The sequence below is a fragment of the Carettochelys insculpta genome, chromosome 1 (assembly GCF_033958435.1).
Source record: "Carettochelys insculpta isolate YL-2023 chromosome 1, ASM3395843v1, whole genome shotgun sequence".
Taxonomy (NCBI): Eukaryota; Metazoa; Chordata; order Testudines; family Carettochelyidae; genus Carettochelys; species Carettochelys insculpta.
In genome coordinates this window covers 170,610,422-170,632,768 of record NC_134137.1, presented here as the reverse complement: position 1 = coordinate 170,632,768, position 22,347 = coordinate 170,610,422, and the positions used below count along the sequence as shown (strand labels likewise).

At 44.7% G+C, this 22,347-nt stretch overlaps 1 long non-coding RNA gene across 1 annotated transcript in view; it reads left to right on the top strand.

Moving 5' to 3' along the window:
* LOC142006895 (uncharacterized) overlaps positions 1 to 22,347 on the top strand; it is a 102,012-nt gene that overhangs the window by 8,656 nt on the left and 71,009 nt on the right. The window contains exon 2 of the long non-coding RNA XR_012643849.1: positions 9,347 to 9,468. This is a non-coding gene — a long non-coding RNA (uncharacterized LOC142006895). The remainder of the gene's footprint in view (positions 1 to 9,346; positions 9,469 to 22,347) is intronic.

The following is a 22,347-nucleotide window of genomic DNA, read 5'->3' as shown; positions in this document are numbered from 1 at the left end:
CTCATTGCCATGCTGATTTGCTGACTAATTAATTATCCCTTGCTTAATCACTGATCAGTTGCTCATGCTTCACCTGCTTGTCTGTCTAGCTGTCACGCTTAGCCTCTGCTCCCTTGTCCCTACCCTCTTCCCCTTTCTACCTCTCCCTTGTCCCATCTTCTCTTTCTCTCTCCTCCCTCAGACTCCTCTCACCACCATGCCCCTCTCTTTTCATCCTCCCTGCCACATCTCCCACCTGGTTTATCCCCACCCTTGGAGTCAGAGGCAGACAAACATAAATTAGAGCAGTTCAACTCAGAGTGCCCCAAAGTGGCATAAAGACCTTGTAGCAAGTGGAGCTTGGCTGCAACCTTTGTTTGGAACCTCCTTTAAGTGAGGCCCTTGTTTCAAAGGCAGAGGCTTCTTTAACATGTACTGAGCACACTGAGACAATTCACAGTTATAAATGGTTCCTCTGTTTAACAGACAACCATAGCAGGATTGGTGGGGAGGGGAGATGATTTTGAGTGATATCTGGCTGGTAACTTGGAATGACAACATAATGAGAAAGAATGTTAATGGACGTCAGGAAAGGTTATGTCACGCAGAACCTGGAAGAGTTTACAGGAGAGACTTTGCTAGCAGGGTGAAAGTCTGAAGCTGCTGCAAATGCATTCTTGGGTTCTGCAAGTTGAAGGTTGCTGAGAGCAATAATAGAAACCTTGTACACAATGTAGCTAAAAGTTGTCTATATCCTGTGGGTCTCTTATCCATTTTATCTCACAAAATATGTAACTTCTGCCTTGAATCCCAATCCTCCTTCTCCACTCAGAATCAGTACGCTCCATGCCCTGTCAAGAGCCATTTATTTTCTCCCAAAAGTCTTTAGAGCAATCAGACTTGCAATATACATTTTTGAATGTATTTTTCTCTGAAGCTATTTTTCTCACTTCACAGAATATGTTCCAATGTATTTCTGCTGTGAGGTCTGGGAGTTTAGTGTGGCTTCGAATTCTTATTCATCAAGTGCTCGATCTCCACTATCTAAAATACAATCAATGCATTTTATTTAAGTGAAAGCTTGTTTGAATCTTATTCCATTCAGTTTTCTTCTGCTTTACCCTTCTCTTCCAAATTCACTGCTGAATCAAGTGCTTACACTGCCATCCAACATATCACATTTTGCTAATTGTGCCTGTATTTGAAGAAGTGATATGCCAAATTGCTAAATAGTGACTGTTAGAACCGCCCCAAAGAGACCAATAACACTCTCTTACCTGCACTGGAGAGGCAAAATTGGCTTTAAAACCTTTGGGTTCATGGGATGCTATTTTTTTAAAAAAAAGGATTGATCTGTGCATGTGTCTTTAAACAGGAATATTTTTTCTATAAATCTCACTTTTAGCAGTCGGTGGGGGGGTTTGCTCATCTGGGATGGTGGGAGGTGTTAATCAACTTCACTACAGCATATTTTTAACAGAAAGACAATTTACAGGTTGTTCCATTGACTGATCAACTGGGAGGGTGTTTCCAACATTATATAACAGGTGCCTGAATTATTAGTTTTAGTTAAGATTGCAGAAGAGCTACAGTTTCTGCATATTCAGTTTAGACTGCAATTCAGTTAGGACTGTATGCATGTGAGAAGTCCCACTGTGAAAATATATAATAAATAGCTATCTTGTTGAATGTGGGTTTACTCCACGTGTAGGGGGGTAAGGTTCTGTGGCCCACAGTACACAGGAGGTGCAGCTAGAAAATCAAGGCAGTTGCTTCCGGCCTGAGTCTATGAATCGAGATCATAGGACAAGCTTGCTATTAAAAACCTGCCAGCAGTATTCTAGGTCACAATAGTGGCTGTGACAGGACTGAAGCAAAGGTTGTGGACATAACACGGACACACGCAGGCTGCATCCTTGGAATCAAATGATCCTTACTGAAGTAATTATACCCAGAATTAAAGTAAACCGGTGGGTCAGATTGGCTGTGATAAGCTCTACCAACTGCTGGCAAGCAAAAAGGAAAAACAAACTTCCTTAGTTTCTTGATAATATTCTATGATGCCAAATAAATTCAAATTTAGTCCTATATGCCCTACCTAATATTTCATGCTTTCAAAATATATTTCTGAAAAAGACTAATTTACTTCTCTAATTATGTCTCATCTAACAGCATGTCTTGAGAACGGGCCATTATTCTTCTGGTATTTACTGCATATCACTATGTAATTCCCTTGGCAACATCAGCCTAGCACTGAAAGTACTGTAAGACGTCTTCCTGCCTGACTAATATCACATGCATGCTATACACATGACACATTTCATATATTTATATGCTACACTCTGATAAGAAAGGAATGAAGTTTTCATTCAAATAAATGTCCAGCACTTACAAAGCCCACTGCAGCCACGAAACCAACGAAACCTCACTCGCACACTGTCTGAGTAGTTCTTTTTGGATATGCACATAGTTTGAAAGGTAGAAGTCTGCAAAATCCCTCGGGTCAAGGAAGGAGAGGTGATGACATGTTTTCAAACCTTGTGCTGTGGGCTCCTTGACTCGTTCTAGCAGGGGAGATAAATATGCTCTTTTTTAATTGCTTGTTATTGTTTCTTTATATTCACTCAAGCGGCTTCCTCGACAGAGAAAATGTCACAGGCCTACTAGCAATCATACTGAAATACAGTCTATTTTGTGCAGGGAAGGCAATAAACTCCCAAAGCTTTTAGCATGGGCTGCTTTTCTTTCGAACTTGGCAAAGCAGGAGCATCTCTTTTGACTGGAAGGGAGTGGAGGGAGGGGATTATGGTGGAGGGCTTTCCTCTCAACTGAAAAAAGATTACGGAGAAGGAATAAAACATATTTCTTGTTCCACAATAGCCAGGTGCAGGTGAAATATTCTATTTTTAAATGCTGACAGTGATAGGCGGGGAGGATTCAGGGCCTCTGTTCATTTGACTACAAAGAATCTGACAGTAAGGCTGTGTCAATAGGGGCACAAATCTTCGAAATAGCTGTATTTCGAAGATTACTAATGAGGCACTGAATATTCAATTCAGTGCCTCATTAGCATTAGGACGCTTCCGGCCGCAGCGCAGCTACACAGGCTCCTACACAGGACCCCGCACCTTTCGAAATCCCCTTATCCCGATCACTGATTGGAAAAAGGGGATTTCAAAAGGTGAGGGTCTTTTTGAAAAGGAGCCCCGTGTAGCCGTGCCGAGCCGCGCGCTTTTGAAAGCAGTGCTGTCGAAGCACTGTGGCTGGAAGCGTCCTAATCCTAATGAGGCGCTGAATATTCAAATCAGCGCCTCATTAGTAATCTTCGAAATACAGCTATTTCGAAGATTTGTGCCCATGTAGACACAGCCAAAGAATGAGGAAATCACAATTCATATATTCTCATGCCTGCTGAAATGCTTCTGTTTGCCAATCTATAATCCACAGATATAATGCAATTTAAATATATTACACAACAGAGCTACCTTCTCTCTTATAGGGCAATATGCAGTCACATATGTTAAGGCAAAAACAAGACTGGAACTGTTGAGGAAAATGAAGAAACGTTGGTAAACAATAATGTAAAGGTTAGGTTATGTCAAACTGCAGGTTCTAGGAATGATATAACCCAGCCCTGGAAAGGGTGTGTCATTAGTCATACTCAGGATCTGACTCGGACCACATCTCTCACACAGCTAGAAATAACATCTTTTGCTGAATGAGCTGAAATTTGGCAATATCTGAACTTTCCTTGTAGGACAGCTTCACTGGTGACACAACCAAAGGAGAGAGTAAGGAAAAAAGTCATCCTTTTTAGGGATGGAGCTTCACAGGAGGAGATCAGTTGCTTGGTCGGGGTGCCTGGATTTGGACAGAAAGCAGGGCGGATACAAAGGGTGCCTGAGATTTGCAGGGAGGAAGCACAATATGTTTAGAGTTATGAGTAGGAGGAAGAAGAGTGAGTCATAAGGAGCTTGTATGTGAGGGACAAACACACCCCGAGGTGTGTTTGAGCTCCGCATGTGGTCCTTAGAGGGAGGAATGAGCAGGTAGTCCAAGGACACAGGATCTTCATCCTCTGGGAGAGTGTCAGAAAGCTCCTCATAAATACATCTCTTTCTTCTGGAAGCCGTTGTGCCAGCTGATTCCTTTTTTGGGTGTTGAGCCTCAGGCCCCTCCATTGTCAGATCGATACGACATAGGGTGCTGTGGGTGGGAGTGAAGCACTAACAAGGAGAGAGAAACAAGTGTGTTGTTTGATGCAGCAGCTTTTAGTGAGGACCTGACCAGCGGTGAGACAGACACGGGCCTTTGCAAACCAGCTCTATCTTCATAGTAGCATTCGGTCAGAAAATGCGTATTTTTCTTTTTAGAAACTGTTTGACTTCTCATTTTAAACGAATGGACGAATATGCAAAATTGGCACAGGAAACAAGAAACTTGTCATTATAAGTTCCACATGGTTGGAAACACGCTTTTCCATCAACCTGCGGATGCAAAATTCCAATGACATTTTTTTGACCAGCCCTCCGACTGAGAGGGCTGCTCCCTCACACAGTGGCCGATACCCTGCTTCACCCCATTCCTTTCTGGTTTTGAGAGGTTTCTTTCCCATCCCACTCATCTGCCAATCCTTTTAATAACTGAACTGGTCGCCATAGTAGAGGGTGCCATTTTGGGGGTGGGGACTGTAGCTCTCCTCCGCCAAGTCTGAACCCCTGAATTTCATACTTGAAGTCTTCTTAAAGTGCTTGCCCTAGTCCCAGAGGGCTGCTCCTAATTACCATAGAGCTTGTGCTGCTCCCAGTTGCACCTTTGGAGCAAGGAATTTGTTTTTAAACTGAGGGAGCCTGGGTGGTTAAGATAACAAAAGGTTTGTCATTCAAGTAATTGGAGGGTCTTCAGATGATCATTAATATATTGCTGAGTACTCCACTTAAAAGACAGGAAATAGAGAGGTAGGAATAAATAGGGGTGTGCTCCCCTTTAAGCTGGGTGCCTGAGCAACTGCTCAAAAGAAAGTTAAATGCCACCCAGCTGATTAACAGAGCATGCACAGCTATGTTTTGTTTCTTCTGGGGGTGCACATTTGTACATGCCTCGGTGCACATAAAAAGTTTATGCCGCATGAGGATGGAAAAGATTAGATGGAACATTGACTCAGACCAGAGCTGTTCAAATTATTCATAAGTGATCTTGAAACAGGGGTTAAGGGTGAGGTGAGAAATTTTTTAGGTTATACAAAATTATTCAAAATAGTGCAAAGCTGTCTCAAAGTGTTGCAAAGAGATCTCACAAAATTGGGTGATTGAGCAACACAGTGGCAGATGGAACCCAATGTTTATGAATGCAAAGTAATGCATGTGGAAAAATATAATTCCCAACAATATATACAAGAAGCTGGGGTTTAAATTAGCTGTTACCCACCAAGAAATATCTTGGAATCATTGTGAGTAATTTCCTGAAAACAACTGAGCAATGTGCAGTGGCAAGCAAAAAAAAAAAAAAACACCTCTAACAGAATATCAGGAATTATTAGGGAAGAAATAGATAAGACAGAAAATATCTTATTACTTATATATAAAGTCATGGCATGCTCACACCTTGAACAATGCATGCAGATCTGGTCACCCCATCTCAAAAAAGGTATATTGGCTTTGGAAAAGGTACAGAAAAAAGGGCACAGAAATGCTTAGGGATAAGGAACAGCTTCCATCTGAGGAGAGATTAAAATACTGTCTCTTTTCAATTTAGAAAAGAAATGACGTCGGGGCAAGAGTGTATGTTAGAGGTCGTGAATGGGGTGTAAAAATTGAATAAGGAAATCTCATTTACCCCTTCACTAACACAAAAAGGTCACGCAATTAGATTTACAGGCAGCCAATTTAAAAAACAAAAGAAATTGTTTCTTCATGGTCAACCTGTGGAAATTTTTCCCAGGGAAGGGTGGGAGAAGGCCTGGGTTCCAATAAGAGCAAAATAAGTTCGAAGAGGATAACTCCATATCCATAAACAGCTACCAGCCAGAATGGGCAAAGCATGGTGCCTCAAGCATCCATTTGCTAGAAGCTGGGCATGAACAACAGATGGGGTGGCTCACTGGACAATTACCTCTTCTGTTCATTTCTTCTGAAGCTCCTGACCTTGGCCACTGTTGGAAGACAGGATACTCTCCCTTCTAGAGTGGAGATAGAGCCCAGGAGTCCTGACAGTATCTGGCTTTCTCCACAGAGTTAGTAACAAAAAATGTTAAATTTAAGGCTAGCCAGTGTCTCCAGAGTAACTTACCACAAGATGTCACAATATGTTAGTATCAGAGCTGAGTGGGTCCAGTATTTAATTTTCTTAATTTTATACTGGAATTAGATACAGTGCTGCTGTCAGCTGATTGCTAAGTTATCAGTCAACAAACTAAAGTCTGGAGGACACCACTGGATACTGATTGCCAACCAGGCACTGAACAGTTGATTACAACCCATTGAGCTCATTTCAGCCTTCTATCTATGATTACTGTGCCATATTCTGGATCAATGGCTTTATGGTTTCTGAATCGGATTACTACCGCAAGCTCCACCTGGAGCTGCATTTAAGGTACTTTAGACCACAACTGCTCACATTAGGTGGGGTTTACCAGAGGGAACATGAAGCTTTGATAACTTCACTGGCTTCCTATTCACTTCTAGAGTAAAACTGAAGGAGGTGGGGGGAAATCCTGGTTCTTCTGAAGTCAGTGGGAGTTTTGCCATTGACTTCAGTAAGGTCAGGACTTCACCTAAGATACTGGCTTCTGTTTAGATTGTAAACAGTTTGAGGCAGAGATTGTCAGTGACTCTTTGTGCAATGCCTCACACAATCAGGCTTGGTTCTTGAAGAAACATGAGTAATAATGAAACAGCATTTTTCCACAAAATAGATATGTGTGTTTGTATTATTAGTATCCTTTTACAGGGGAGGAAACTGATAACAAAGAGGTTAAGTGACTCACCGTGACAACACAGAGTCAGCCAGAGCCACTTGTAGAGCTCAGAGATTCTCCGTGAAATGGCACCCTATTTTTGTTAGTTTTATTTATATATATGATATGATAATGGCATAATTATGATGCATTTTGTGCAAAGTATGTCATGTGATATGTAATTGGAAAAGTTGTGATTTGCTCACTATGATTATCCTAGTCACCTGTATGTGTCCTTTTTGTAGCTGAAGTTAGGAATATTGAAATATTCTGTATTTCAAATGGGCTTGCCCAGAAAACACCCAAAGCCAGCCTTTCAGGTACAACAAAGCAGCAGCCAGATGGAGATGATGGGCTAAAAGTAAAGAAAATGGACAGTGGAATAGTTGAATCAGTGTGTCAGCATTTTGTTTCCTTTGCTTTCAGTCACTGTGTGAGTGAGCAGCTTGCTCAGTAGGAGGGCTGGTCAAAAATATTCCATCAAAACATTGGTTGATGGAAAATTGTGTTTTCAACCAAGTAACATTCATCATGACACATTTTTTGTTTAGTATGGAAATTGAGTTTGTCAAAATATATTCTCAGCCTTTTTTTAAAATAAGTCAAAAATTACTGCTATAACACTGCAAGGACGTGTGGCCAGGTCACATAATTCTAGAACAGCAACGAAGGGTCCTGTGGCACCTTATAGACTAACAGAAAAGTTTTGAGCATGAGCTTTCATGAGCACAGACTCACTTCATCAGACTCCATCTTGGAAGGTCAGTTTTGTTCCCCACAAACCAGCCTGGGAACCAAGCTTTGAAATAAAATGTTTCCACCATATACTAAAATGCTATGAGGCCAGGAGTGACTTCCTTGGTTATTCTTTATTCACCACACAAGAAGACTTCTAGAAACAAAGGCTGAATGAGGGGGAAGTGCTGGACCCAGCTTGTATGGGAAAGACCTAGAGATTCCAAGCTATAAGTTTCGAAGTGTAGTTTGCCCCTTTAGAATCTGTTGCTTGCCTGTACCATCAACTAGGGTAAGAATCTGCTTATTCGTTTCCAGTCTCTTTAGTGTACTAATCTTGGCTTGCATTTTTGCTTATTTACTTTGTAATCGGTTTGCTGTCCCTTATCAACACTTAAAAGCTCTCTCTTGTAACTAATAAACTTGCTTTATCTGAACCAGTGAAATGTATTGGAATCATGACTGAAAGGGCTGTTTCGTATTCCTCTTCACATTGAGCGGGAGGCAACTAATAAATTCACACTGGCTAGGTTCGGAAGGGGAAGGACAGTACAACTCTGGGATCCTGGGCTGGAAACCTGAGGGTTATTAATAGCTTCTCTAGTGTTGGATCACACGTAGTTTCTGGCCAGAGAGTCTGCCTATAACTGCAGCTGGGTGTGTCCCTACCTGTGTGAATGCTGGTGGAAGTGTAAGAGTGGGAGCATGTCTGCTGCTTGTCACAACAGCACAATGTGAAGGGCAACCAGGTTGATGGGTCAGGCGGCTCAATGTGGCACTCAGGAGGAGGTGTGGGGGTAGGAGAGGAGGACACATCACACTCGGTTTCCATTCCTGCAGCCCTCATGGACCTGGCAAATGGTATTTTGCTCTTAAATGACTGGCCAACAAACATGGGCAGCAATGAAAGCTTTGAACATGAGGCCCAAGGTCTGAAGGGATCTAATCTGATGAAGTGGGTCTTAACCCACACAAGCTCATTACCTACTAAATGAAATTGTTAGTTTCTAAGATGCTACAGGGCTGCTTGTTTTCATGAAGCTACAGACTAACACAGCTACTGCTCTGAGCAACCGATCTGTATTTTAATTCTTCCCCTTTTCTTTACGATCTGTGTGAAACCTGAGATCCACAATTTGGGAGAGGTGCTATGTTTTATACTATATGATAGACAGAACATAACAGCTACCAAGTTAAATCTGATTTGATTTCCTCTATTCTTATCTTTGAGGGTTTTTCCAACTTTCATACCACAGGATAGGATAGGGATAGGATTACCATCACATGATTTGCTCTAAAAATAGACGTACTTTTATCATCAAATACGGATACGTGTTTCTTGCCAAGTGAAAGGAAAGCTATGAAATGTAATGCAAGGTACAAGTATTTTCATGATCCTCTAGCAACACAGGACAGATGTCAGCTGCTAGATATAATGTTCTGGCTGTTGCAAATGTAGATGTGGGCTCCAGAGCTGTTTACCTAAAGGTTTCTTACGATCCCATCCCCATAGTCCCTAAACGCCAATTATTTTCTTTCAGCATTTTGCACCATATTCTTCTCAGAGAGTGAGTTAGATTTAATTACATCAATACCTAACTGGAACTCTTGTGCCCTAACTGTGAAATGAACTGAAATCTTATTGGAATTTTGAAAAACGATTGTGTTGTTTTTTAGATCTTCCTGTACTTCCTGGCTCCATCCAGGACTGACTGTTTACAGGAAAGGCTGTTTTGTATCATTTCCAACCAGACATGAGCCAGCAGGTCAGCAAAAGCAAGGTCCACTACACCTCCCAGGTAGGCAGAGACTTGGGCTCCTGAGGATTTCTGTCTTGTCAGAGACATCCTGTCCTTTACCCACCACACAGAGTCTCACCCTCTAGCCACTGCCCTGCTTCCGTGCCCAGAAGACTTAGATGTGCTATTCTTGGTTTGCCACTGAAAATGGTTAATGCTTTTGGCTAGGCATTTCCCCTCAGCACAAAGGGAGTCCATTTAGTGGGGCATGGAAGCAAGTTGTTGGTGTAGGTATTTGCAGTACCTGGCCATATGCACAGCAGTTGTATATCCTGACTTTCCACATACCTCCACCCCCATTTTCCTAGACCAGGGGTCAGCAGCCTGTGACTCTTAGCCCATCAGTGTAACCCACTGGTGTTGACCATTTTCAGGCACTGGTCCCCTCCTCCACTCCCTTACCCCCAGCTCCCACTGGCTGTGGTTCTCCATTCCCACCAACTGGAGCAGCGGGAGGCAGCTGGGGCTGCAGGAGCATGTAGCTATCACTTCCTGCAGCCCATCACTTCCCACAGCTCCCATGGGCCAGGAGCAGTGAACCATGGCCAGTGGGAGCTGCAGGGGGCCATGCCTGATGACCATCGCCAAAATATCTCACGGCCCACCAATGAATTACCTGACCAGCTGAGACCCAAAAGGTTGTTGACCCCTATTCTAGCCCATTATCACTGCAATTTAAATAAAGCCCCTTGAGGAGGGCTTCTCATCCTGTGGCCTTCTGCCCAGTCTATGCACTATTGGCTCCTCAGACTGCTAGTTCCCTGCAATGATTCCAACAGGAGGGGAGGTCTCACAGACCCACACTCAGGTGGAAGTGACAAGTATGCTAAAATCTGGTGCTAGATATCCCCATAAATCCCCTGCCCTGATGAAAGCCTGGCACCTGCTGTCTACCCGGAGTCCAGTGGGTGGATGCCAGGTAAGGCAGGCAATTACTATATCCTAAGATAATCAAGACATCTTAAATAATTAACCCTCGTCTTTGTTAGAGAAGTAATTAGTCTGCAGACAGGGCAGACTCAGAACACAACCCACCTCACTGAACAAGAATAAGATGGCAGGACAATTTGATCCGATAGAAAGTGTGCTGATGCCAGATTCCTTCCTCTCGCAGGCCTATAAACTCTCTACCTTGCACAAAACCAATGTACTCAGTTAGACAGGGAATGGCGAGAGATGGCTCTACCCTTAGACCAGAGACAGGTCCTCCAAACCTACTGGCTTCAATTTAAGGGCTCAGACACCAGGGCCCAGGCCCTGACCCATGGCTGTGGCCCCATACGCAACTGAAATATAAGTAATAACATCTGCAGCTGCTCCACATCCCTAGAGGGGGTTTCCAGCCACTGGATTTGCAAAAGTATGCAGATAGAGTCCCTATTCTCTGAGCGATAATACCAATGGCTTGTGTTTGGGACTCAGGCAGGGTCAATGGCTGGAAGAGAAAGATGGTTTTATAAACAATACTGGAACTCAAAACTCTGGTTTTAAATTCCACATCCTTTGCCCGGGTATGACGACACAGTTGCACCGATGCCCTTAACAGTGCTGTGGTCCAGTCTGGAGTAGACAAGAAATATTGGATCCTCTGGGCCCATGGAGAGAAAAGACTGCAGGCACAGCTACAGACCTGTTGTAGGAACATGGACATCTACAATCAGATTGCCTAGGAAAGGCAAGAGCAGATCGATAACAGGGCCGTCCTGCATGTCAAGAGGCCAGCAGTCAGTTTGGTGTCAAATCACAGACCTGCCACTTACAAAGACCTCACCCCCCACCCCAGCACACCACCCTGGATGACTCCCAGGAGCTTCAGGACACTAGCAGCAGCTGTGCTCTCAGTACCTTTGTTGCCTGCAAGAGGGAGATCTCAGCTAAAAATCACCGCCTCTGTGGAATATGGTGCCAGTTTTCGGTGCCACTGTCCTATACACATGCAACCAGACAATTCCCCGCTCACTTCCCTCTTTCCTGGAAGGCTTTATTCAACATGGCTGGTGCTGTAAGCCATTCTTCTTTGTAGCACAAGGGTCATTAAGCATGTTTGGTACAAAATTTTAGGGGGGCAACGGAAGCAAGGTCTAAATCTTACCCTTTGCTTGCTGTCCTTTTTATACTGACAGTGGTACCGCCGGAGGTACCGTAACCTGCAGCCGCTGCCGTTGTGGCCATAAGCAGTTCCCCCTCCACACCCCCAGAATGCCTGAGACAGAGAGGAAGGAAGAAAAGAACTAGATCACACCAAACATGCCGTTCCCTGCAAACCAGTGATGCATCAGTAGAGCCCTGTGTGGATAAAACACAGGGATCCATGCTTGGTCCTGCATCTGCTGGGGTCAACCCGCACTCTGGCCCTCAATTCGCTATCCATCTTTTACCTCCAGTTGCATCTGCGAGCTGCCTCATTGGGGAGTGGGGGTGGGAGGGAGAGGAAGCAGAAATGAGCAGCTGGCACGGGGAAGGGTCTTGCAGGGAAGAGGCAGAACAAGGGTGGGGACTGAGGAGTAAGAGACCTCGAGGAGAAGGGGCAGCATGGGTTGGGAGTCGAGGGAAAGGGGTGTCACAGCATGTGCTGCTCCCAGGACTTTGAATCCATGGTGCCCTGCAGCAGCTGTGCGTGTTGCATCACAGTAGGGTGGATGGGCCGGATGATGGTCTGATGCACTCCGAGCCCCATGGCCGGGAGCAGGATCTGCTGCCCAGAAGCTGGCTTTCTGGGAACATGGCTGGAGCTGGCTTTCTGGGAACACGGCTAGCATAGCTATGTGGACCCCTCACAGTGGGACATTGGTGCTGCCCCAGGCACCTGACCTGCTGGACCGGAGGCAACATGGTGAGGAGGGCCTGGATGGCCCCAGTTCCAACCTGCTGCTTGGCTGCAATGCTTGAGCCAGATGCCACATCCAGATGCCACCAGTGAGTAGCGAGGTGCCACCCTGCCCAGTTGTATCTTCATCCATTCCACTCTCCACATAAATGGTCCACGAATATCTGTGGATTAGCAGGGCTGTAATGCATCAAATTGAGAGAAGAACTGGGAAGTGACTATTGCAGGTGCTAGGAGAAGGAAAGAGGACAGAAGACAGGTGCTGGGAAAGGAGAGGGAGGATACACCAAGACACAATGGGGCTTCTCCAGAAGTACTCAGAGGCTGCAGATTCTTGTAGATCAGTGGGTTCAACAATCACAGGACTGACTCCCTTTGAAGTCCATGAAACACTCCATTTTAGCATCACAACCCCCTCAACATTCCACATAGCATCAAGGGCCACATCCCTGCATTCACTGACCCCGGTGTAGAGAGATAAGAAGAACCACAGCTTGACACAGACCTGACTGGTAGCCAGAATGTTCATGAATATTCACTCCCCTTATTTAGCTCCATTCCCTAAAATGTATTATGTTTTTAATGCATTTGCTTTTAAAATTATACAGATTTTTGCACTAGTTTTGTTAGGCAATCTTTATTTTGGGGCAGATAATTCATATTTAGTAGTTCACAACATGGGCTGCAGAATGCTGAGCAGAAGTGAAAGTGCTCACATACTTTTAATTGTGTGCTGACAACTCACAGGACCAGTGACATGCACAGTGTTGTGGTCATAGATGTACAGTAGGCACCACACACTTCCTAACAGGCCCCAAAACTACAGGGACAGGTGGAACAGAGCACATGACAATGCATGACTGTGGCTAACTGTTGAAGTGCTCCTTCAAGGCCTCTGTCAACTGTATAGCTGTGCCTGGAGCTCTTCTAATAGCCCTCACTTGGCTGTTCAAACTCAGCAGACAGCCACTCCACCTCCACAGCGACTATTCCCTCTTTGCCTCATAGTTATGCAGGACACAGTGAAGAACTATAACCATAAGGCCATTTCTCTCGTGGACATCCAATCTTGTGATTAAATGATGCTAACATCCCTCCTTTAATACACGATGGCCACATCAATACCACCCTGTACCGTAAACCCACTGACCGCTACGCCTACCTTCATGCCTCCAGCTTCCATCCCAGACACACCACACGATCCATTGTCTACGGCCAAGCACTAAGATATAACCACATTTGCTCCAACCCCTCCGACAGAGACAAACACCTAGAGGATCTCTACCAAGCATTCTTGAAACTGCAATACCCACCTGAGGAAGTGAAAAAACAGATCAACAGAGCCAGATGTGTGCCACGAAGCCTCTTACTACAGGACAAGCCCAAGAGAGAAACCAACAGAACACCACTAGCCATCACCTATAGTCCTCAGCTAAAACCTCTACAGCGCATCATCAGGGATTTACAACCCATCCTGGACGACGATCCACCACTTTCACAGGCCTTGGGAGGCAGACCAGTCCTTGCCCACAGACAACCTGCCAACCTGAAGTAAATCCTAACCAGCAACTATACACCGCACCACAGTCACTCTAACTCAGGGACCCATCCATGCAACAAACCTCGTTGCCAGCTCTGCCCACATATCTACACCAGCAGCACCATTACAGGACCTAACCAGATCAGCCACACCATCGTGGGTTCATTCAGCTGCACATCTCCCAATATAATTTATGCCATCATGTGCCAGCAATGCCCCTCTGCTGTATACATCAGACAAACTGGACAGTCTCTACGTAAAAGAATAAACGCACACAAATCAGATATCAGAAATGGCAATATACAAAAACCCGTAGGAGAGCACTTAAATCTCCCGGGCCACACAGTAGCAGACCTAGAAGTAGCTATCCTACAGCAAAGAAATTTCAGGACCAGACTCCAAAGAGAAATTTCTGAGCTACAATTCATCTGCAAATTCGACGCCCTCAGCTCAGGCTTAAACAAAGACTGTGAATGGCTGGCTAAATACAAAAGCAGCTTCCCCTCCCTTGGTCTTCACATCTCCAGATCAACTGCTGGTAGTAAGCCTCACCCTTGCTGTCTGAGCTAACCTTGTTATCCCCACCCTTGCTCTGGCTTATTTATACCTGGCCCTGCAGATTTCCAAGACCAGCATCTGATGAAGTGAGTCTGTGCTCACGAAAGCTCATGCTCAAAACTTTTCTGTTAGTCTATAAGGTGCCACAGGACCCTTTGTTGCAGTTACAGATCCAGACTAACACGGCTACCCCTCCGATACTTAACATCCCTTCAGTCTACCAAAAGCATATTCCACTGATGTTCTGCACCTTCTGAGCTGGTAATTGAATGTTAGCTTGGTGTTGTTTAGCTGGTGTACAGTTTCCTGGAACAGGGAACAAGGGATAGGCGGGGTTGCTGAGACCCACTACTGACATTTCAACATTGCCCGTGGTAAGCCACCAGCGGAGAAAGAAAGTCCCTGCTTGGATCTTTCTGAGCAGTCCTTTGTTCTTAAGGAACTGAGCATCTTGCAACAGACAATTCTGATGTTGGTGAAGCATCTCTGGTGACCCACCAATGCTTGAACAAACACAGAAAGGTATTCCTTTCTCTGGGGCAAAATAGGGATATGCATTCTACTTGTTGCTCTGCTGCGTTTTGGGAACCTCATTTCTGGAAATCCATCCACTGTTTCCGGCACAGTGCCAATAGTCATGATCCTGAGTCGCAGCTGATGCTACATACTTGGATGACAATGGCCTCCCACAGTGGATTTTCCTACTTCAGAATGATTTTCCATAGGATTGCTGCCAGTCTACACTGCAAGTTTCCATGGTTTAATAGTCATTTGAGTCTCCATTGTCAGTAACGTTCTCATTCTAGAGTCCAGGATGCTAGAGGGGTGGAGAGAGCTTAGCTCGCAGGTTCAAGAGTGGGCCCTTCACAGCCAAAACTTTTGCAGCCATTTCTCAACATTGTTTTGAGCTCCAAAGCGGTGCTCCACCATCTGAAGCTGCTCTGCGACCACCACTGGTCCCCTAGAATTGGTTCTTGCTGTGTCCCACAGTAATCTGTCTTCCATTAAATCATCATGGTACCTTCCTTTCTTGATACTGTTCTTTGAGGCTCTGAAAATATCGGAGGATTGTGTCCTCTATGAGCAATGCTTATGACAGTGTAGAATTGTGTGAACTCCATGCTTGTGTCAAAGATATGCCATGCATGGATAAGAAAGGCTACACAGCATTTTTTTATAATGCACAAATTGTAGAATATGGGTGACATTATGGGATGGATAAAATTGCATGCTGGTAACTTCAACCCTTTCTCCCAGTCACACCTCATTTCTGCCCCACCACTTTATGCCAACCTAATCTGCAGCAAAGTTTGTAAAACAGACTGTGGCTTAATTAGTCATTAAGAAAACCCTGCTGTACCTGCTAAACTCCTACCTTTGCAGCAAGTCATTACTTCCATTAAAGTGCAAATGATTAACCTGATTTTAATACTACACAGGTATGTTACCAGGGGCTACCAGTAATTTATTAACATTCCTCTTACGAGCAATCACTTCGGAGGTAGGGCATTCCCTTTTGTAGAAAATTTCCCACAAAACTCAGATGCAAATCAGTTACAAGTCATGGGCTGGAAAATATAGCTTTTAAGAGAGGATATACAAGAAATTCTTTCACATGCACATCAAGGTCACATTTTCATTTCAATCAACAGAGTAAAAGGTGTTAGTAATCAGACTACTTGGAAAGGAAGAAATTCCAGCAGAAACTTTAAAAATGCCATATTTAAACAAATTAATTGCTTTAAGATCCCAGATTTTTAACAAAATGTGTGAGCAGACTTAAAATGGTTGATGAACTTCTACAGTTTAACACAAAGCATTTCAGTTGGTCAGCGTCTGCAGGAGCAAGTATGGCGTAAATTCCTCTTGGGTGAATGGGCAGGAACATCTTTACTCGTCGACTAGGTCCTAAATTCAGGGATTCTACATTTAGGACTCAGCCCCTGAAACATGCTTCCAGGTGACCCACTCCCATTTGCAAAGTTACCTACAGGCATGTTGGCAGATTCAGGCCTTTGGTTTGTAAAGGCTGGCATAACTACTTCCTTCTTACATAAGTAACAGAGTGAAAGCCGTGCTAGTCTATATACTATCAAAACAAAAAAGCAGTAAATAATGTTCCCTGTATTGTCGAAGACATCCATAACAACTTCTGCATTATAGTGTAAACACAGAATACCAAGTTTCTCTCTCTGGCTATGTCTACACTAGCCCCAAACTTCAAAATGGCCATGTAAATGGCCATTTTGAAGTTTACTAATGAAGCGCTGAAATACGTATTCAGCGCCTCATTAGCATGCGGGCGGCCGCGGCACTTCGAAATTGACGCGGCTCACCGCTGCACGGCTTGTCCCGACAGGGCTCCTTTTTGAAAGGACCCCGCCTACTTCGAAGTCCCCTTATTCCTATGAGCAGTGGGAATAAAGGGACTTCGAAGTAGGCGGGGTCCTTTTGAAAACGAGTCCCGTCGGGACAAGTCATGAGGTGGCAAGCCGCGTCAATTTCGAAGTGCCGTGGCCGCCTGCATGCTAATGAGGCGCTGAATACGTATTTCAGCGCTTCATTAGTAAACTTCGAAATGGCCATTTACATGGCCATTTTGAAGTTTGGAGCTAGTGTAGACACGGCTGTTGAGTTGTAGGGATTTGCCCTTATCTTCCCACCCCCATCATTTGCACTAGATGCACAGGACAGGCGTTAATATAGCCACCTAGTTGTGTAGGTAAGGTCACATTAATATCTGACCCCTTGCTACCCACCCACTTTGTAGCATGGACATAGCAATTACACACTGAACTACTCCCATGCGTACATTCATATCTCATAAAGCTGGAAGGGACCTTGAGGGGTCATGGAGTCCGGGTCCCCTACCCCCTCAGCAGGACCCATCACCATCCCTTAGATTTTTTTTTTTAAATCTAACCTGCCCCTTCAGGTATTAAACTCAAAGGCCAAAGTTCTAACCAGTGAGCGATCCCTCATGTCAGTCCTACAGTTCCCTGCCTGATATCTTCCCATCTTTTGGCCTCTTCAGTTTCTTCCCACTTGCTGTCTATTGGCCAGAAGTTTACCCCTCCTCTTTTGTGCACACGGACCACTGCGCTTCCATGATTGCTCTACCTCAGCCCTGCCCCACTATTTCAAAATGTGAGGCACACTGGCCGGAGAACACACTAGCATGCTGGTTACATCTGGTGCGATTTCAGCAAGAGCTGGGACTTCAGCAGGAGCTTGAACCCGCTGTACAGCAGTGCAGTGTGGGGAGCTCATGAACTATCTCACGGCCCTGGACCTCAAGGTCAATGTGTGGTAAGTCATCTGTCACATGCCCCGGCTACTTGATAGACTGTATTTCTGCACTCCCATCATGGAGCCCAATGTCCACCACCGTCTGGAGGATTCCATTTTGAGACCCAAGGAAAGGGAGGTGGGTCCTAGGAGCTGTCCATGGACCCTGAGGCCATCACTCAGCCCACCAGTGGGATAGTTCACCTTTAAGAACAGTCCACTCCAAGCAGCAAAGTGGAAGGGATGTGCTTAGATGCAAAGTAATTGTAGGGTTAACTCCGCTCCACAGGAAGTCCCAAGTCACTTCCCCTAAACTTGAAATAGCGGCTGCATGCATTTTTAACCACAGAAAGGCAGCAATCCAGGCACCCCTCCCCATTCCATCTTCCTAAGTCTGTGTGATAATGGCAGTAATGACATCTCTGCCCACTGATGTGGCAAGAAGAGGATGTGTGTTTCCACTGGCAGTTTCTCATTAAAGAAAAATCTTAAAAGCTTTTGCTTTGTGTGTACAAAGCCTGTGTTAAAATCTTCCCCAACATTTGACTTCACATGAGGACACTCAAAAACTAAGGTGGAAACCTTGTTCTACTGAAGTTCAAGGCAGTTTCTTTGCGAGTGTGCTGCATAGGCCTGGGAGTTAGCTAGAGCTGCACAGACACTACCAGAGACAAATATAACAGTACTTTGCCCTAGGAAAGCACTTTTCATCTGCACTTCTCACAGCACTCAGCTGATTAAATAACATAATTCCAGTTTTGAAGATGGAGAACCACTGAGGTACAAAATGATGCCTGAAGTCACATGGAGTCTGTAGCACACCCACGACTGCATAAAAAAATGTTTTGTTGCCTTCAATTTTGTCTCACAAAGCTCTTCAATCTCCCATCCCTAATGGTATGCCAGCTAGAAAGGGTAAGGGAGCCCCCAAGGCAAGCCATATATCCACACCACAGGAATCCCAATGGCACTGCTCCTATTTCAGCTGGCAGGGACAAACTCTTCTCAAACACAATAGTGCCACAGCTGGCAGAGGGAGGAGAACAGGCTCAGAAGCTGAAGCTGGTGAATCAACATGAAAAACCATTTACTAGTGCCCATTTTACATTCACACTGAAGGGGAAATTCCTCCCTTATCTCAACCACTGTCACCATTACTTACGTTACCAGTGGTTACAGGAGAACATTTTAAGCTGACTTCAGTTTATCGGTCACTGTCACTGCTAACATCATCTGAAACTGGATGTGGTTCATAAACCTAAAGAAATTCTTTCCTGTGTAAGAAGTCACCCTCTGGGTGAAAGCTATAGGAGAGGGCCACAAGCCACGGTGTCCAGGTTAGGCAGATGGAATCATGGGGAGCAGATATAATAGGCCAGGGGAAGCTCTGGAAGTGCTGTAGCAGTGAGACCCCAACCTGCCCCCCCACCCCACCCCTTGCACAGTGGTGTTTACAGAGAAGTTTTTCCTTTATTATGCCCCATGCAGGATCTGAGGCAGCGGGGGAGGGGAGGTGCATGATTCAGCTTCTGGTTTCCTCACTAATGGAGATTACTGGGTAACCTAGGAAGCTGAACAGCACATACTGCGTCCTCGCCCCACCCCCCACCCGTACTTACTTTGGGCATATCGCAAACATCTGTGACAAGACACTTTTTCAGCCCCCAGAGTGGCTTGGGTTTAGGGATTGGAAGGAAAGAGGAGATGCAGCTGCAGCTGGCCCAGGGCTCCTTCACCTGAGGGGAATGTTTGGGGTGTTGGGCCCTGGTCACAGATAGAAGGGTTGGAGACAGGGGCTAGCCTCCTCAAAGGGAGGCTTCACCTAACCACCCATGGTTGGATTGTTTGGAAACTCTAAAAATTGTGAGTGAATAATTTCGGGGGCAGACCTAACCAGCGATACCGGGAGGCAGGGAGAGGAGGAATGAGTGCATTTTAGCATTGCTAAATTCAGCCAGACATATTTCTGGAGTTGTCATCATGACACAAAATTTAAAGACTAATCTTTAATTTCCAGCAGTTCCAGGACAATCCTGGAGCACAGACAACCCTAGTGTATGCACAGAGTTTCTCACCTTCCTTTGCAAAGAACTTATGTGTATTCTTTACTTCTGAAGAACCAAGGAAGTGGCTGATTCAAGATAAACTATGTTTTCAAGTATAAGGAGGCTTCATGTTGGCTTTATAGCTGTAGAAGAAGGTCTAATGGCACAAAGAAGGTTACAGGATGACTTGATCACGGTCTACGAGCACTTACCATCAAGTAAAGAAATTTGACAATGGACTCTTCAGTCTAGCAGACAAGGCTATAACAAGATTCAATGGCTGGAAGTTGAAACTTGACAAATTCAGGCTGGAAATAAGGTGCAAATTTGGAATGGTAATGAACCACTGGAACGATTTTTCAATGTTAGTGGTGGATTTGTCATTACTGGAAATCTTTAAATCAAAATTGATTGTTTCTGAAATCATGTTCTTATTCAAATAGGAATTAATTCAAGGAAGTCTTACGGTCTATGATATGCAAAGGCTAGACTAGATGATCACAATGGGTTCTTTTGCTTTTTACTCTCTCTAAGATTGCCACACATACTGATCTAAGCTACAAATAGGTCACAGTTCTGATCCAGCTTCAAAACTTCAACAGTCTTTCAATCTAGTATTTCAGTCCAGGACTGGAAGAGGACCACCAGAAAAAGGGCCATGTTTTTTCAATTTAATATGAAAAGAATGCATTGTGTGTGTAGACACTCCATGAGTTGTTTTTCAAGAAAGGCCCAGCTTTTTCAAAAAAATGTTCAAGTGTAGATGTAGCCACTGAGTTTAAGAATTGGACATGGTAATAAAGATGGGTTGTCACTGGGAACAGTTTTGGTTTGGTAAGGTTTAAAAAAAATGAAAAAAGGAAGTTTTCACAATAACGATCAGGGAAGGGAAAACATTTCTCCCTCTGTAACCCTTTCACTGTCTGAGCCCATGCCAAGTTTCTCTATCTTCCCACATTGCCCTTGCACTACTCCAGTGGTGCTCATGCAAATTATGTGCCATAGGGGAGATGGGGAGCCTGAGAGGTGTGTGAGAGCAGGGAGTTGTTTGCCTGTGCCCCCCATTTGAGTAGGCTCTCAAACCAAGGGGTTGCTGTAACCTGGTGTGTTGGACTGCATTACTGCTCAGATTTGGCTCAGCAGCCACTTGATGGAGAGAGGTCATTGGGCCAAACATACATGGCATTGTGACCCCATGTACCAGCTTGCAATGGCATGCAGTGAAATTTGGCATAATGATGCCCTCTGTCATGGAAGAGAAACAGCTGGGCCAAAGCTGAACACAGTGGCCTCACAGATCAATTCACCTTGCCTGGAGCAGGGAGCCAGGCCCAGCAAAGTGGAACACGAGCTGATCTGTCATGCAGGATGACTGAGGTTCAGTTGTCCTTACCCTGTGGAAACTTACTGGGGCTACCTTGCACTAATATGCCCTCTTTACTCTCTCCCAATTCCACTGGCATTCACCCATTGTCTAGCCCACATTGCAGACAGCCCTCCACTCCAGGCTCAGAACCTTCCCCACGCTCCCTTTCACCACCACCTAAGCTATTATTGATGGGAGTTAATCCCATTTGCTCTTAATGAGAGATTGCTATGCCCTTATAATTGGCTGATTCCTCAACCCCATTTGAAAGGGAGAAAGTGAGAGAAAGGAGCATGAATTTATTGTAACCACCTCAAGGAAGAAGAGAAACAGGGGAGTAGACGGTTGAGGGAACACACACATCTCACCCACCAAGTGGTTCCAAATAGAGAGCGCAATTTATTGTTTTAATTATTAGCCAGAACTTGGGCTTTAGCAATATTCAAGCAGCCCTTCCACTACTGACCAGCGCTTTTTAAATTATACCACTCCTAACAAAGATGCTTCCACCTCTGTTATTGAGAACAGGACAATTTCTGTACCTTCCATTTGCACTCTACAGCTGTATGAATTTGTGAACAACAAATGTGTTTGCCTTTAAAACATTTGTTATGACACTACTAGCTCTGGCAGCTGTTTGGGTTTAAACTGGTCTGGTTATTTAACATTTAACACATGGAAATGATAGAAGTAGTGAAGTTGAGTCTTTTCTCATTTTCAGAGGAGTAGCTGAGTTAGTCTGTATCTTCAAAATGAACAAGAAGGCCCGTGGCACCCTATAGGCCAACAGATATTTTGGATCATAAGCTGACAAAGCAGGTCTTTGCCCACGAAAGCTTATGCTCCAAAATATCTGTTAGTCTGTAAAGGTGCCACAGGACTTCTTGTTTTCTCCTTATTAGGAGCATCAGGTTTTTTTGTTCTGTTTTCTGAGGTGGAGTGTGGTTTGCAGTTACCAGCCACACGTCACCCGGAATGTTGGTATTAGCAGTGTCCTTCCTTTGAGTCCCAAAATGCAGATGGGCGTCTGCCTAAACATGCAAGCACAGAAGCCAGGCTTGTGTATTTTGCATAGGAAGCAGCCTTTGTTTGTTGCCAGTAGGCTACACAATGTGATCTCTACAGGGGATCAAGATTTAGAGCTGTGTAAACACCAAGTAGCAGGACCAGAAATGTGTTATGTAACTGGCCCTCAGGGATCACTCTGTGTCATGAGAAAAGGATTTTGTCAGGAAAGGTGATGCATGGCAGGCAG